The following is an 18765-nucleotide window of genomic DNA, read 5'->3' on the forward strand; positions in this document are numbered from 1 at the left end:
TCGAGTGCTTGTCTTGTCACTGTGGTCTTTCCCTCAATTGCACTGCTGTTGTACCCTTGACATTTGAGATTTACAGCTCAGCGACATACACAGCTTAACTGATCTATTCGACCACGTCATAAAGAAACGAGACCATCTACTCATCATAAAGTCTTTACGTAAATGTGGACTCTTTCAAAAGACGTTTTACCATTTTGGAAAGGAATAAGGAATTTATAACTGCATTCAACACCTCACAAGGCTTCTCTGAGATGTCTAAATGTAATCAAGTAATCAATTAAAAAAAAAAAAATCAATGTTAACAAAAATACCAAACAGAACATTCAACCACTGAAACAAATCTTTCTGTTCAGGAATTCAAATAAGTAACTCAATTTGACATATTTATTTGTAAAACACTAAATCTGAGAATTCATGGATAATGATAATTCTGTTTTACCATTACAAATATAATTTTGGTTAAAGAGTTTCTACATAATACCTATTACCTCATGCACAAACATCATTTTGGTATTTAGCAGTGCTGTTAATTTAGGGCACATTTGGCATAAACTGGAAACTGGGTAGTGGTGTAATATTATGGACCGTTTTAATGTAAAACTATGTTAACAGATTGGCATAGAAACAAATGACAACTCACCATTACGCTAAATTTACCGTACTGTAGTTGTTTGAATTGTTTGATGCCCTGTACTTATTTGTCTTCAACAAGCCAATCCAATTTTGAGGTAATCTTTAAAAAAAATAATTTTTTTTTGTTAATGCCGGGTGGTTGGGCTCCATGTACCAAAGCAGTTCTGATGGCTTTATTGCCTTATTTATGAGGCTGTCACGATATATTACGCAAAGACGGTTCAGTGAGTGAGAGTCAACTAGCATTAAACAAGATTCTTAAATTGACTGCTGATATTGTCATTAAATACAGCTTTTTTTTTTCTACTGGAAGTTGTAGGCTCTATTTTGGCTGTATTTGGCTCTATAGCTTTTTTCTTTTATGTGTGGATGCACCTTAGTACAAGACAAAGAACCAAAATAGCTAAAAATCAACAACAAAGTCAGGAAATCATTAGTGTTGCAGTGTTGGATCACAAAGTGATGATGTACAGTATGAATGTAACATGCATGGGCATGGATGAATGGGGTAACCATACTGAAGCACAGTACAGGACGAATGGCCCATGTGAGTGTGTCAGAAAATTAGTCTTATGGGTCCATGATAGCAAAATGTACACTGGCAGTCAGAATTCGGAATCCTGCTGTACCCCGATTTCTGACAGTGAACAGCAACAAGACACAGTAAATGTTGCAGTGGCTCACAATAGCATCTGCACACAAAGGTAAGCAGAGGATAGCCGGTAATACTCTCTTAAGAGCCTTGTAATGCTTGAAGTGATATCATAGCACTAATATATACAGTAGTGCTATGTTATGTAAATCACAACAAATAAATCAGCAACTTGTATTAACACATAGCACTTGAAGAAATGGTGTCCCATAAGCAATAATCTTTGGGTACTTGGAGCAGTTGGCTGGTTTGTGTCAGTTAATCTTCTGTTTAATCACGTTGATTGTTTAATCACTTCTGTCATGGGAAATGAGGTATGTCACATCTGCCGCTAAAATGTTTTCCTTTCCGAAATCGCAGTCGCTGCCTGCTTGTGGCTGTGTCGCATTTTGCTGCATCAATGAGGGCCTTGTGTTGTTCTCAGATTGAATTGCCTTGTTGACAATAGACTCCGTTTAATGCAGCAGTGCCTCATGTTTAGGACGGTCTGTCAACACGCTGAAGTGTTCATTTTGGGGGGATTTCTAATGTCAAATGAGAAAAGGAGCTCATTATTTCACAAAGGAATAATGATCCCCTCCTACTGAAACTTCAGCACCTGTGTATGAGGGAGGGACATGTTCATCCTATGACAGACCAAGCAATTGTATGTCTTTGACTTTGAGGAGAAACGAAATGACTGTACCAGATAGCATGGCTGCATAGTCTCCACACATCCGCATGGATTTGAGGTGTTTACTTGCTCGTTAATGGAAAGCTCTAACCGGCAGATAAGCTTTAAGCATTCTGACTTCTCTTTGGCCCTTTCTGTCTTTCACCTCATCAACCCTGCCCCTCTTCCTCCTGCTTTGAGGCAGGAGATGAAGTCTGTCTTTGGGTCTTCAAGTCTGCTTCTCAGTTGAAGGCCTTAATCCACCACAGAGCCTGCAGATAATGCGTGGTTAATTAGGGTCACTCTGACTAGAACACTCATCGGCTCTTCCCTGCGGATGCGAGCAACCCACACGTCCTTCAGCACGGCCGACACTGCTGAGCTGCAGCCGCCGTCCCTCCATTTTGCCTCCTCTGTGTGTCTGAGGGCAGGCTCGGATAGAGAGATGGAGACAGACAAGCTGGAAAACTAAAACAAAAGAAGGGGAAGAGTGAGAGTGATGGCAGACACTTAGTAAAAAGAAAGTGGAGGGACCAGAGGGCATCAGAGGGAGGGGAACGTGTGAAGGAGGAAACAAAACACCAATTCAGTCCAGCAATTAAGGCAACAGCAGGTGTGTGTGATTTACACAGCCTGTTACCTGTGTCCAGACAATTCCCCTTGTACAGTCAAGCTCCCCATGCCGGGGCCCATGCCAAGCCACTTTTACCTCAATCCCCACTGCCAGCGGTGTAAGACGATCCCTTATTAGTGGGAGGACATCGGCCCCAAGAGGGGATTAAAGTCGTTTATTGATGCACTCCATCCAGCTCTTTGGGGGACTTTGACACTTGGCTCATCAAGCAGACAGATGTGTCAGAGAGTCTCTACATCCTCTTATCACCAAGTCCAGCTCACCTGCTAATATGGACACACACTTCTGCCTTAACGAGAAGAAAGTTACACGCAAGCTATTCTTTTGACATGTTTTGTCACGTTGTTGTCCTAAAAATAATCGGCAATCAGTTGATTAATTTAATTGGACTTTCTATTGGGGACATTAGAACTATTTTATTACAGTGGAAGCGGTCTTGAGGTGGAATACAATCCATTTCGGGACGGTGGTCAACCTCACATTTGTTCAAATTAGAAAATAATGGAAATAGAAATAATATATTCAAGGATTGAACTTTTATCATCTTAAAATTTACAAACAGTATGTTGATGCTAGTCACTGATGGTCTAGTGGTACACTCGCCTGACTTTGGTGCAGGCACCGTGGGTTCAGTTCCCACTCAGTGACGGTGTGAATGTTAGTGCGAATGATTGTCCTGAGTCTCTATGTGCCCTGCGACTGACTGGCGACCAGTTCAGGGTGTAGTCCGCCTTTCGCCCGAAGTACGCTGGGATAGGCTCCAGCGTCCTGCGACCCTCAACAGGATAAGCGGTATTGAAAATGGATGGATGGATGTTGATGCTAGTTCGCTTTACTGCTTTATTTAATTACTCAATGTAACTCACTGTGTATATGAATCTTCATCTATTCTGAGATGGGTTTTCTCTTTTACATTTGGATTAAGTGCCAGGAAAGGTAAAGAACAAGTTACTTTTGTCAAGTTAATTCTTTTTATGTTTGCTGAACTAAGCTCTTATACTGTATCGTGCTTCAATCGAAAATAAGTTAACTAAGAACTATATTTTTAGGGGGTTTTGTTGCATTACGCAGTGGTGTAGAACTATATGTATTATATTAAAATTAATAATCTATATATATATAATATAAATAATACTAAATATTAGAAACATCTTTTGTATGATGTATTTCAGTTCTACATCTCTGCAAACTATAGCCACAATCATACAACCCCAATTCCAATGAAGTTGGGATGCTGTGTTCAACATAGATAAAAACCGAATACAATGATTTGCAAATCATGTTCAACCTATATTTAATGGAATACACTACAAAGAAAATATATTTAATGTTCATACTGAACAACTTTATTGTTTTTAGCAAATAATCATGAACTTAGAATTTTATGGGTGCAACACATTCCAAAAACGTTGGGACAGGTGGCAAAAAAGACAAAGAAAGTTGAGGACTGCTCATCAAACACCTGTTTGGAACAGGTGAACAGGCTAATTGGGAACAGGTGGGTGCCCGATTGTGTATGAAAGGAGCTTCCCTGAATTGCTCAGTCATTCACAAGCAAAGATGGGGCGAGGTTCACCTCTGTGACCACCTGCGTGAGAAAATAGTCGAACAGTTTAAGGACAATGTTCCCCAACGTACAATTGCAAGGAATTTACAGATTTCATCATATTCGGTCAATAATATCATCAAAAGGTTCAGACAATCTGGAGAGAATCACTGCATCGAAGCGGCAAGGCCGAAAACCAACATTGAATGCCCATGACCTTCGATCCCTCAGGCGGCACTGCATGAAAAACCGACATCAGTGTGAAAATGATATCACCACATGGGCTCAGGAACACTTCAGAAAACCAATGTCAGTAAATACAGTTCGGCGCTACATTCGTAAGTGCAACTTGAAACTCTTCTATACAAAGCAAAAGCCATTTATCAACAACATCCAGAAACGCCGCCGGCTTCTCTGGCCCCAGCTCATCTAAGATGGACTGATGCAAAGTGGAAAAGTGTTCTGTGGTCCGACGGGTCCACATTTCAAATTGTTTTTGGAAGTTGTGGACGTCCTCCGGGTCAAAGAGGAAAAGAACCATCCGGACTGTTATGGAGGCAAAGTTCAAAAGCCAGCATCTGTGATGGTATGGGTCTGTATTAGTGCCAATGGCATGGGTAACTTACACATCTGTGAAGGCACCATTAATGCTGAAAGGTACATACAGGTTTTGGAGAAACATATGCTGCCATCCAAGCAACGTCTTTTTCATGGATGCCCCTGCTTATTTCAGCAAGACAATGCCAAACCACATTCAGCACATGTTACAACAGCGTGGCTTCGTAGTAAAAGAGTGCGAGTACTAGACTGGCCTGCCTGCAGTCCAGACCTGTCTCCCATTGAAAATGTGTGGCGCATTATGAACCGTAAATTACGACAACGGAGACCCCGGACTGTTGAACAGCTGAAGCTGTACTTCAAGCAAGAACGGAAAAGAATTCCACCTACTAAGCTTCACAATTAGTGTCCTCAGTTCCCAAACGTTCATTGAATGTTGTTAAAAGAAAAGATGATGTAACACAGTGGTAAACATGACCCTGTCCCAGGTTTTTTGGAATGTGTTGCAACCATAAAATTCTTAGTTAATGATTATTTGCTAAAAACAATAGAGTTGATCAGTTTGAACATTAAACATCTTTAAATATAGGTTGAACATGATTTGCAAATCATTGTATTCTTTTTTTATTTATGTTTAACACAACGTCCCAACTTCATTGGAGTTGGGGCTGTTAAATGAATATTATGAGAGCTGTGTTGACTGATGTAGACATTGTATTTGAAGAAGAAATTGTAAAAATAGTAATTACTGGCAGGAAATAATATTTCCCCGAATATGTTGGCTTGTTGTGATTTCATGCCAAATAAAACGTCCGCAATTAAAATGATGTGCAAGACAAAATCCCTTGATACAAATGTATTGTGTGTATGATTTTAGTAAAAGCCTTGATCCTCCACAATAATGGAAGCGACTTTTCAATTATTCTCTAAACTCTCTGGATAAGGGGAGAAAACAGGAGCAATAATAAATAACACTCACTCATCGAGTCCCACCAAAAGGTTTTATTCAGTCAATAGAGAAGATTAATTACAGCCATGCTTTTCATTTGGTGCAGCTATTTGGCTGGCAGAAAAGGCTTTTAGGCCTTCGAGCATAGCTTTCACAGGCACAGAGTGATGGCTCATATGCGTCAGGCTATGCACTAGAGGCAAATTGAGGTAAATTTGTGCCCCAAATGCCAGTATTGGACAGCTGTTTGAAAGCAGACGCTGTAATGAAGCAGCCACACTGGAAGCAAATCGAAGCCCTGGAGGGCTGGGTTATACCATTTTAATTGGGACTATGCTTTTATTTCAAGGAATTGACAGTGTGTGTGTGTGTGTGTGTGTGTGTGTGTGTGTGTGAGTGGGGTGGGGGGTAGTATGGGGGGCAGGTGTACAGAGTAAGGTTCAATAACCTAATAAACGTTACCACTAATATTCTCTGTAACGTTAGCGACAATAAACCAAATCCTCTATGTTCTCTTGTTTTCCCCATTCTTTCCAATTTCCCATGAAAACACAGATGCTGACGAGGGTGCTGCTAGATTTTGTGGGGGTGGTCAGGCATGGACACATAATTGTCAGGTCTGTGCAGCAGAGACAGATGATTACAGGCTTTATTCTCTCTCCTGGGCACAATCAACCTCTTATTCAGCAATCTCACCCCAACTTGATTTATGAGTCACACCGTTTCTTCTCTGCCCGACCATCCTGATGCTGTCCTTATATGATTTTGCCTTTGGTGTATGTGCTATATGTCACTATGACTCCAGTGCTATAATGAGAGCAATCCTAATGCTCCTCAAGCCTGGCTTTCTGGAATGTTCGTCAACACAATACTAACCAACTGTGATCCCTCAAACCCGGCATAAGGGGGGACGGTTAAAAGAATGTTAATAAATGGGAGGTATATTAACAGTGGTTAACTTCTTTCGACATTTGTATTACAGTTAGGAATGTTAAAATTTTACTTAAACATTGCCCGTACAGTTAAGTTAAGTGTAGGTTTTATGATGGTGACAATGGGAAAAATATTTTCCAAATCCAAACCTACTGGATGTTGATGAGAGAACCGGGAGTGATTATTACTCAATTGCAGTAAAACAATTGCATAAGCTAATAAGCCTGCCATGCCTCGTTACCATTTTAGTAATGGCCTGACAGTCACTGTTTTGGAGAAGGACTTAGCAAATTAATATAAATTCTCTTTCTCCTTCCACACTAGCCACAGCCGAGTCAACTGTTTTCTTCATTCATTATTCAATGTCTGTCGGCCGTATATCTCAGAATTGCTTAGAAGCATTTTCTTGGTGCAAACATCCATTGGGACTTGAGAAGGAAATTATTTGGCTTTGACGACCAGATGTCAAGGTCCCTGTGACCTCATAAAACACATTTTTGGCTACCCATCCAGAATGTAGAGAAAGCTCATCATGGCAAAATGTCAGGGTCAATATTACAAACACATCATCATACTAGTGAGTACTCACTGTATCACAGACCTCATTGGTCAGATACTGTAGTAACATCCATCCAACAATTTTCTATATCACTTGTTAGGGGACCCGATCCAATATTTATATTGGATATTGGTCTGATATCAGCAAAAGTTCGTGTATTGGATTATATCGGACTGCATCTAAAATCTCTGCTATAAGCACTCTGATCCAAGCAGTTAATTTCATTGTCCATCCATCCATCCATTTTCTGTACCGCATATCCTCACAAGGGTCTCAGGCATACTGGAGCCTATCCCAGCTATCTTTGGACAAGAGACGGGGTACACCCTGAACTGGTCGCCAGCAAATCGCAGGGCACATATAAACAAACAACCATTCACACTCGGATTCACACCGACAGGCAATTTAAGAGATTTCAATTAACCGACCATGCATGTTTTTGGGATGTAGGAGGAAACTGGAGTACTCGGAGAAAAGCCACGCAGGCACAAGGGAGAGCATGCAAACTCAACACAGGCGAGGCCCGATTTGAACCTGGGTCCCCAGAACTGTGAGACAGATGTGCTAATCAGTCGGCTATTGTGCCACCAGTGGTTATTTTGCACTTAAAAATGTTTGTTTTCATTTTTATTGGCTTTATTAAGATTTTTTTTCAGGATTTGTTTTAATTTTATTCAATTGTAGTATATTCTTATGTTTAAGGTTAAACTTTATGTAACGCGTTGGTTAATAAAAATGGGTCCGTTTTCCTCATACCTACTGTTGCTGACTCTAGTTTTCATTTTGAGTTATATCACTTGATTGAACCTTTCCTAACATTCCATACTGCAAAAGAAAAGTAAAGTATGTATGATTCATGCTCATATCATATCAGGTTAATATCAGTACTGGCTAATACACAAGGCTGCAATTGTATCGTATTCATTCATTCATCTTCCGTTCCGCGTATCGTCACTCGGGTCGCGGGCGTGCTGAAGCCTATCCCAGCTATCTTCGGGCGAGAGGGTGGCTTGCCAGCCAATCGCAGGGCACATAGAAACAAACACGTATCATTTTGGAAGTGAAAAATTTGTATCGAGACATCCCTACCACTTGTCCTCATGGAGGCTATCCAAGATCTCCGGTACAACCTGGATTGCAAAATGCACCAGATCATCATTACACACGACGAGAATGACACACAGTAGAGCAAAGACCTCCACCATGGCCTAAAAATCCTAAACATGGCTGTCTGACTCTCGCCCCTGTAAAATTAATGACACGGTAGGTAATATTGTTCAACTCCAGCCCTGTAACTGGCAGTAATGCACAGGGCTAAAGACTAACTTTTGTTTTATATACTCGGATCACAGTGGCGCCTAATTTACAATTTTAAGGGTGCAAAAAAGCAAAAAATTTAGGGGCACACATTGTAAATCGACTTGAAAAGTAAATATTCACATTTCCCAGTTTTTACAGTTTACTGATAAATACTTTGACAAAAAAAACAGAAACTACAATAATTTTAATTATATTTTGCAAGTTTTAACACACCAAAAACATCATAAACAAGTTACACAGCTTAAATATCAAACCCAAAACCAATACTGAAATGTAGTGCGCCTTTGAGCCTCAGCAGCCCTGTCCCTGATCATCACTGATATTGTTATAGACCACGAGAAAAGTTATCAGAACTTAAATATGAAGGGGAATAAAAAATCCCACGGTGCTCTATGTTTTGGGCAAACGGGGTTGCAGTGGCCACTGGGAAAATACTGCAAACATTGCCTCAACATACTGTACTTCTGTGCTTTACGGAGGTAAAAGGATGAAACTATGTGAAGACACAAAGATTTAATCATGTCTTAAAGTCAAGCTGAACTAGCTTTCAACGTCCCATACAAAAGGTTCGATAACATCCAGTATCCGTATTAGGGACTATGTTGTGCATCCTATGGTTTCTTTGCACCACTCCCATGAACAGTTAATATTCTGTGTGTAACTTTATACTATTATAAAGTAAATGATCCCTTGTACACAGCAAACACAGTGATTTAATTTACTTTCATCATTTAATGGCTTGACAGGTAAACCTACAGTTGAAACGGTGTTCAATGACATAAGCTCATTACGGCACTGGGAAGTTGAATGTTCTTTAAAGAGAAATCTACTAGATTGAAACTATATTCTAGAATTCAATGCAGAAATATGCCTGAGGTACTTCCTTCTTTCCCTCTGTCAATATTTCCAATGTCCCCCCCCCACACACACTGCATCTCAGTCCATTCAAGCAAACCTTTTCGGAGCAATAAAGAACTGTATTGATCATATGAAAAAAAAAAAAACACAAAGTTCATTACAAGGCGATACTGTAATTCTGATAGATTGGCAGCTCACCAGTCGGTAGGTTACTCTTTCATTGTAACAATGTATTGTCAACTATTACATTGATTGTGAGACAATGGGATTCCAAATTAAGTTTTTTTTCTGGTACCCTGACAACAAAAACTAAAGCAGCTTTGCATTGTAAGATCAATAGCTCAGTGGACTAACAATATAAGATCTAATACAGTAAGTGCTGTACATTTGTACAATTCCAACTGGTTTTCACTTTAAATTGTAATGACTTAGGTATTGCAAAACACTTTCAACATTTTGTTAATATTTGTATTCAATATGTTTTGTATTTTTAGTTACTTTTTCAGTTAATTAGTGATGTAATGTTAATTTAAATTAAAAGTAGTCAATGGATTTGATTTAATTTAATCGATACCGCTTGTTCTCATTTGGATGAGCGCTGACTGGGCAAGAAGTGTGGTACACCCTGGACTGGTCGCCAGTCAATCCCAGGGCACATATAGACAACAACCATTCACGCTCAAATTCATACCTATGGACAATTTAGAATCTTCAATTAGCCCAACATGCACATTTTGGGAATGTGGAAGGAAGTACACAGAGAAAACTCAGGCAAGCATGGGAAGAACATCCAAACAACACACAGGAGTGCCTGGGCCAAAATTCAAACCTGGAAACCCCTCAAATGAGAGGCAGATTTAGTAACTACTACTCCACAATGCTGCCCTTAATTTGATGTAGTTTAATTTAAATTAATTCATGGTTATGTTACTGGAAAATAGTACACTTTAGGAAAGTAATGTAATTTAGTGCTTCACTTTTAGGACAATTTCCTCCTAAATTTTGATTATATCCTGTTGGAATTCTGACAATATATTCTAAACAGAGAACAGTATACAAAAATACCACAAAGTTTGTAAGGGTTTCTGTTTTAATAACACAAATAACCATTAAAAGGTCTGGAACAGAGTTTGGAATAAAACCGTTGAATATAATTATCACTATCAGGAAAAATCCCCCAGGAATAAAATTGATACATTTGGATATTAAGTGTTCTTGCTTGTCGAGCAAATAACCCATAGAGATGAGTTGAATGCAGGAAATTCTGACACAATACATTGAGTTTTCCCCAAATCGTTTCAAAGTGATACTGTACTTCTGAATGTCCCATATATGTCAATGCTGCTTGGGTTTGAGATAATGTGTGATTGAAATTTTTTCAAAGTCACACTAATAGTTAAGCGGATTAGATGTGTTTGTTCTGGCCACACCAATAACATGGCTTTGTAGTATCCATACATGCTGTTGATGAGCTGTTAAACAGGCAGACAAGATAAACAGGCAGACAAGACAACAGGGCCAAAAGGCTTGTGAATGGGTAGGTTGGATGACCGCGTGTAGTTAGCCTCTGTACTATCTGCTACCAAGCTAGATCGTACGAAAGAAAGAGAGCAATCAGACAGAGACTAACAATCGCCAACCTTAGACGATCTTCAACAAATCCTCTAATTGGCAATCCAGAGACTGTTGCCTATGTTGCTTAAACTGTCATACGATAAATGGCTCCCTCTGCTCTCCTGGATGCCTTTGATGGCCCAGCACATCAAGCCTGCACTATAATTTGATCGCACTGTTTTTCCATTGCTTTTAATGTAAACAAGGCAAGCGCATGAACTAAGCGGGCCACATACCATTGATTTAACTCAAAGAGACACACATAATTGAACTTTTGCTTTTTTTCCATATTTGCGTTCTTGTCTATATTTTCATGTTTTCACCTCCGGGTTTACGTACAATCGTAGGACACTTTACTCGGTACACTTCTGCACTCTGATGACACCTACTAACAAAATATGTATCAAACATTAGAATCAGATCTATCTATCTATCTATCTATCATGCTAGCTAGCTAGCTACATGTATAGCCAGTTATCTTGCTCTAAATTTAATTTTGCTCTCTGTCTCTCTCTACATTATATATTACAGTATACCTGTACACAGTATTTACACACCACCTTTGCCGTACAACATTTGGGGGTCACCCAGACAATTTGGTGTTTTCAATGAAAATTCCCAATTTTATATAAATAAATATTGATTTTTATTTGAAATTATAATTTTGGGTGGCACGGTGGACAACTGGTGAGCACATCCGGTAGGTTAATTGAAGACTCTAAATTGCCTGTAGGTGTGAATGTGAGTGCGAATGATTGTTTGTTTATATGTGCCCTGCAATTGGCTGGTGACCAGTTCAGGGTATACCCCGCCTCTCGCCCAAAGATAGATGGGATAGGCTCTATCACAGCCGCAACTCTTGTGCGGATAAGCGGTACGGAAAATGAATGAATAAATGATAATTTTGCCCCTCAAACTTAGCAATCATCAAATAATTTTCCATTTGAAGCAATTCCAGTCTGCATTCTAACTGTCAATTTGTTGAAATAATCTGAAAACATTTCCCCTCGCACTTCCTGAAGCACCTCCCACAAATTAGATTATCTTGGTGGGCACTTCTTACGCACCATACAAAAAGCTGCCCGCAACAGCTCAGTAGGGTTGAGATCTGGTGAATGTGCTGACAGTGTAGATAGTTTTCGCGTGACTTCACACAACTCCAGACAGTAGACACGCCCATGCTATGTTAGAGGTCAATGTGTTATGTTACAGTATATTGTGAGTATGTGAGTAGATAAATTTGATTGATTGCCAACATTAAAAACATTTTGAATTACTGTGTGGTGTTTTGTTGCAACAATACAGTTGGGAGAGACAAAGTCTCATTTTACCATTCACCAGTGGCAATTGGAATTCAGGGTGAGCAGACAACATTTTTATCAAGGAAAAGACTGAAATTGTGGCTTTCACACAGTTTAATTATTTTCAGTAAGTGTCGAAACCTTTCCCCTCGTATGGAGAGAATCGTGTTTACTGGGCACCAAATCTTGGACAATGTTTTTTAATTGTTGCTGGCGTCTGCTACTTGTTACAACATGACTGTCCTGCTATCACAAGTATTTGCCAGCCAACTTCCATTCTTTTTTTACTTATTCTCTTGGTACACCCATTGGGGATTTTTAAAAATTACAATTATTGCACTGTGTGTGGCAACTCAACTGTCGCTTAATTTTAGCAACATTGCTCGTGAAACAACCTTTAACACACTAATGAAACAACGTGATACATCACTGTTGTATGCTTGCATACACTGACTTCAGTAACTTGTACAAAAATGTGGTTTAAAATATGTTGTGAAGTTGACAACATCATGTTATTCAATCACTATTAGACCAAATAATATTGATTTATGACTGTTAAACATAATGGGATCCACAAAATTATCAATACAGTAAACACATTTAAATACTTAAATACATGCCCAACTTTATTCTCATTTGCCCATTTCACAATGTCAGTGCATCATTTCGCTCTGTCAATTGTACAGGGATTGTTGTTTACTATGCCCACTTTGTCATTGTATCATGTCTTTGCTATGGCATCGAAGGTTTTTCTATTCTCTGTCAAATGTTTAGCACTCATCATAGCTCATCTAAGTAGACTGGAAATTAGACAAAATATTAACTGATTATGGTTATACAACAACATCAACTGGTCTCCTTGTCTCAGTTTCAAGCCTCGCGTATCCTCCAGATCTCGACAGCCAAAATGTCGGACAAGCAAATATCATGTGATCGAAAACTCTCTCTTCTTTATTTCTCTCTCGCTCTCTCTCTCTCTTGCGATTTTTTATTTTATTTTAAATTATTTTATTTATTTCTAGTTGTCGTGTCACTGATGGTGTAGTGGTACACTCGCCTAACTTTGGTGCGGGCAGCGTGGGTTCAGTTCCCACTCAGTGACGGTGTGATTGTGAGTGCGAACGGTTGTCCGTGTCTATATGTGCCCTGCGATTGGCTGGCGACCAGTTTAGGGTGGAGTCTGCCTTTCGCCCGAAGTCAGTTGGGATAGGCTCTAGCGCCCCGCGACCATAACCAGGATAAGCTGTGTAGAAAATGGATGGATGGATGTTGTGTAAGTGCCTCAGTGCAGTGTATTTAGAAAATCCTTTAAGCCGTTAAGACGACAGGCAGCAGTCGTGTTTAATTCCCAAAGATCAATAAAACAATTTATTGGAAGGCATATTCTAAAGTGAAATAATAAGTAGGTGGATCCATGCAGGTTACAGTATAGAAAGGCTCGTGTTTCCTTGTTTGCTGTCTCATCTCAGCTATCATAATGGCTCATCAGCGGATCCCAGTTGAGACTTTGAACAAACACATGACTTGTGTGCCTCAATGGGCTTCTCCTTCATGCCTGCTACATAACAACAAAATTATGCATGCATCTGGAGAATGAAATCAGCTCAGACACGCTGACAAGAAAGGGCACGCCAAGTGAGCCCATAAAATGCACCTGAAAAATAGTTTTAAAGAAATATGAATGAGGCAACGGATCACTGGCGTTTCTCTTTATTTTGCACACATGAACTAGTATCACAGCTGAGGTGGTCTCTCCGAACTCAGGGAGTTCAACTTGTGGTAATCACCACACTATTACCCCTTGAAAAAAAACACATCTAGTGCCTTTAAAAACAGGAGATAGAGAGTCATCTGTCTCAGGGATCACACAATAAAGCACCATGCTTTTCCATTTTTTACAGGCAAAGCTGGAATAAAGCCATTCCGCCACCTACTCAACACTGGCTTCAGTTGCAGTCAAATCACTGCTGGTACTCATTTGAAGAAAACCTCCAAGTTCAAAAGCTCATTTGAATATCGCGCTATTTGATGAGGGGGGTGGCATACACAATAGATTGAATGTGCATCACATGCACAAATCTTTCCATTTCTGCCTCACTTTCGGATAGCTCAATCCAGCACACTTTTCAGCATCCCTACTACACACACACACGCATGCACACATGCACGCATGCACTCAAACACGCTCACTCACACACACACACACACACACACATACACACTCCATCCATGTGCTGCGAAGGAGGAAAAGGGAAACAAATGCATACAACTGGAGATGGTAGTGCTTTAGTAAGTCTGTGGGTGGATATTCCCCTCCGCTCTGAATGTATGCACTTTGAAAGATACCGGCAACATGCTGCTTGTGTTTGATTTGACATGTGCTGTCTTTTTGATTGGCGCACTTGGCAGTCAAACTGTTTTGGTTAGAGACCCACTGTAAACACCACATGAATGTCTTGGCTTCACACATTTTCGGCTACTTTTTGTTTTCACACTCCCGCCCCTCCAAACAAGTTAAGCTTCTTTCTCCAGTTGGCAGACATGCTGTGAGAAGTTGTAGACCTTGTTGCAATAACTTTTAAATGAGACATAATATGGAAAATGGGTTGTTTGTAGGGGTGGGAATTGATAAGAATTTAGTGATTCCTATCCTATTATCGATACCGCTTATAGATCTGATTCCTTATCAATTTTCTTATAGATTTTTATTGGTTGAGAGAGTTATATAATACAAGTGGGTTTGTATGTGTGTATATACTGTGTGTGTGTGCGCGCGTGTGTGTGTGTGCACGTGTGTGTGTGTGTGTGTGTGTATATATATATATATATATATATATATATATATATATATATGTACTGCCCCCGTGACCGACCTCGGATAAGCGGTAGAAAATGGATGGATGAATGGATTTTCATTTGCAATGCCAACCTGGCTGCAGACAAAAGAGATTTTATCAATATCAATACATGTAACAATATTCGCCACCAGAATAGTTTGTGGGTTATAGAGAGCCCCCTACCAGCCTGGCAGGAGGGGTGCGATTCTTGAACTGTTTTTTTTAGTCTGTAGACTCTTTAGACCCGCTCGTTTTAGCTCGCAATCATATTAAGAACCCGGCCTGGAGAACAGTAACACACTTCTAATAATTCACAAATCATAATGTACATTAATTAATAAATAGTAATTCTACTGTTCACATAATTCATGAATAGTAATATATGTACTATAATCAATTTCAAAGTACAATATTCTTTTTTTAACAATGGAAAATAAATATAAATTTCTTTAATCACAAGTCATAAATAACATCTCCAATATCATCTAACAGGCATAGGCCGTATACCGTACATAATCAGTAGACAAATACAATCATATAACTAAAAGGACGAGCAGCAGTGCATGAAGTTATACGATTTCAATAGTAGGTAGAAGACACCGTTTAGTGTTTAACACAAAGAATGATATCAATGCAATAAAATTCCTTTCATGACACTTACTGTAGCTTTTCATATCATCATCTCATTTACATATTAAATTTTGGAGAGTAGGCATTGTTTCTCAAACGGCAGGTAAATGACGCTTATCAAATTGAATGTGTGCCTCACAGTTCTGAGGACCGGAGTTCAAATCCCAGCCCCGCCTGTGTGGAGTTTACATGTTCTCCCCGTGCCTGCGTGGGTTTTCTCCGTGTACTCCGGTTTCTTCCCACATCCCAAAAACATGCAGGGTAGGTTAATTAAAGACTCTAAATTGCCCGTAGGTGTGAATGTGAGTGCAAATGGTTGTTTGTTTATATGTGCCCTGCGATTGGCTGGCGACCAGTTCAGGGTGTAGCCCGCCTCTCGCCCGAAGATGGCTGGGATAGGCTCCAGCACGCCCGCGACCCTGGTGAGGATAAGCGGAATGGAAGATGAATGAATAAATGAATATATTAAATGTACCCAGTTGGCTAACGCTAGCGCAAACAGTGAAAAGTAGAAAGGTAGAGTGAAAAGAAAAGTTGCAGTCTTAAGTAGTGCTACGAACAACAACAATCCCAAGGAGAAAAATTCATCCCGAATCAGAATGTTCACATTCAAATCTAAAAATAAAATAGTTTTTACTTTATTCTGACAAGCGATGCAATGCTGCCCACAGGCGCCGCCATTTTGACTTAGTGCGCATAACTTCTGCGCATGTACGCACCGTAGCTTCACCGAGTTTAACCTCTGAGGGGCAGTGTGGTGCACGCAATGAGATACACACTTACAGTAACAAAGAAAGTAGAAGAAGTCCCCATAGAATGTTGTTAATATAACAAATTATTTCTCATTTTGAAGAATATATGCCTGAGAGTGTTATATTGCCTGTTTTTATGTTTATAAAGCGTTTGTGTACCAATATTTATTATTTTGAGAGATACAGGTGCTGTGAGTTTGATGCTAAATTTAGTTAGCTCGTCAATGGTGTTTTTCATTCATTGTGTGTTAGTTTTGAGCTAGTGATTTTTGTGAACAAAAACGAAGAAATAAATTAAGTTTGTGATGTATTTGAACATTCAATATTTGTAATTCTTTTGTTATGTGTGTTTAGTTTTACAGTGAACTTCAACTCAGTCTCATTAAACAACTTGAAGCAAGCAACATTCACTCTTACTTCTTGCTACTATGCTAGCACCTTAGCAACCTGTTGTTGTGATCACGTGGGATCTGCATGCCCTGTGGGCACTGCTGGATAGAAATGCTGGTGCAGAGCTTGGAATGGACATCTTGTATAAAAGTGGTAAAATCTGAGATTTTAGATTCAGTCCGATCTGATATTCGTTTTTTTGATGACATCAGATCGATATCCGATCTCAAAGATCAGATCAGGACTCCCCTATACAATTCCAATAGAATTAAGAATTCAATGACTTTTTTTGCCATACCCACACACATTTACACGATATGGTACGAAAATTAAAACCCAAGGTTCAAGATTAGCCCAATAAGTCTCAAGACTTGTGAAATATAATTAGAATAAGAAAATAAGACAAGACAAAAAAGTTAAAATACTTATTTGCAGTTGTGAATGTGTGCAAATGTGCAAATGCAGCAAAGATTTGGAGGCAGCAAAAATACAAATGCCAGAGTCTTGATTTGCCCATAATATTTACATGATATTTCCACTGTCCTTTGCACTTGAAAAGAATAAAGTGTTCATCAGGCAGGGATGAATAGGCATGTGTGTGTCAGGGTTACAGAGCACTGTTCAAGTTTAATAGGGTATAAGCTATCGGAAAGAAGCTGTCCCTCAGCCTGATGATGCTGAGAGCCCTCTTTCTCCACCTGCTGGTGAAGATGTCTGTCGTCTTGAGGAGGGTTCCCCCCACAATCTTCTAAGCAGCCTTTGTAGTGCCTTTCTCTCTGTAGCTGAACAAGTGCTGTGCCACAGCGTGATGCTGGTGCTGAGGACGCTCTCCACCACACATCTGGAGAAGCTCCTCAAGACACAGCTCTCCTCAATAAATTGGAACCGGTTCAAAGTTGCAACCGGTTCTCGATTTCCACCCCTGTCTGTCACTAAATGTTCCCTGTGACTAACTGGTGATCGGTCCAGGGTGTAGGCCGCCTTTCACCAGAAGTCAATTGGGATAGGTTCCAGCTGTCTGCAACCCTAAACATGATAGGTAGTACGGAAATTGGAAGGTTGGATAAAATGGAAAATGTACTTTTTATTGTTTGTATATTAAAGTTGGGTCTCTGGGGTGCCTGCCCACTCATCAATTGTAAAATTTAACTTTTATCTGCCTTTCTGAAAATATATCTGTGATCGACTCTAACGAAGAGGGTTAGATGAAGGTGTTAGCTTCTGATTAGGCGGCACATACTTGATTGCTCAGCGAAGTTGTTGACACTGTACTTGTGGGGATGGGGGGTGAGGGGTATTTGGTTTGCTGATGTGTCCACTGCATAAACCACATGCATAGATCCCCACACTAATTGACAAGAGTATGAAGTATAGTATATGAAGTGCTGCCTGTACGAGTGCAAATGCTTTTATTGTCTTCACGGGCACTGACTTTTGTTCAACTCTCTATGATTTGCTTCCAGAAGTAGAAGCTACTTACCTTGTGGCAACACGCTAGCTCCTCCCTGGTCGCCATGGTAACGAAAGCCGTACTCGCCATTTGTCTATTAGTATATGGGGCAGGATTAATTGTTGCTCACTTAGTTGTACATGAGACATAACAACTCCCCTAAAATGAAAAGTCTGCTCTAATTCTTGATCCTTTTGGTATTTTCATGAAAGCCTTTGACAAACGTTGTTAAAATAGACTTTAACAACGTCAACCAACCATCATTTTAGACTTACACCTATGGAACAATGCCAAATGACTAATTAGAGACAATATAAAGGCTTTAGGAAGCCAAAGATTGTAATCTCCACCGTGCAAACACTGGGGGGGGGGTGGGGGGGGGGATCGTCACAGAATCCTCTGAGCATACATAGCCAAGAGGCAAACAGTCAGCAGGCTCCAAATAGTGTTTAGAAGTAACTGTTCATTGGCTTGCTCAAAAGACAAGTGAGACAATG

General features: G+C 39.8%; 1 protein-coding gene across 6 annotated transcripts in view; it reads left to right on the forward strand.

Moving 5' to 3' along the window:
• LOC133407804 (glutamate receptor 3) overlaps positions 1–18765 on the forward strand; it is a 122198-nt gene that overhangs the window by 37602 nt on the left and 65831 nt on the right. The gene's annotated exons all lie outside the window — the stretch shown is intronic.

Source organism: Phycodurus eques, chromosome 9 (genome assembly GCF_024500275.1).
Source record: "Phycodurus eques isolate BA_2022a chromosome 9, UOR_Pequ_1.1, whole genome shotgun sequence".
In the NCBI taxonomy this organism is placed as follows: Eukaryota; Metazoa; Chordata; class Actinopteri; order Syngnathiformes; family Syngnathidae; genus Phycodurus; species Phycodurus eques.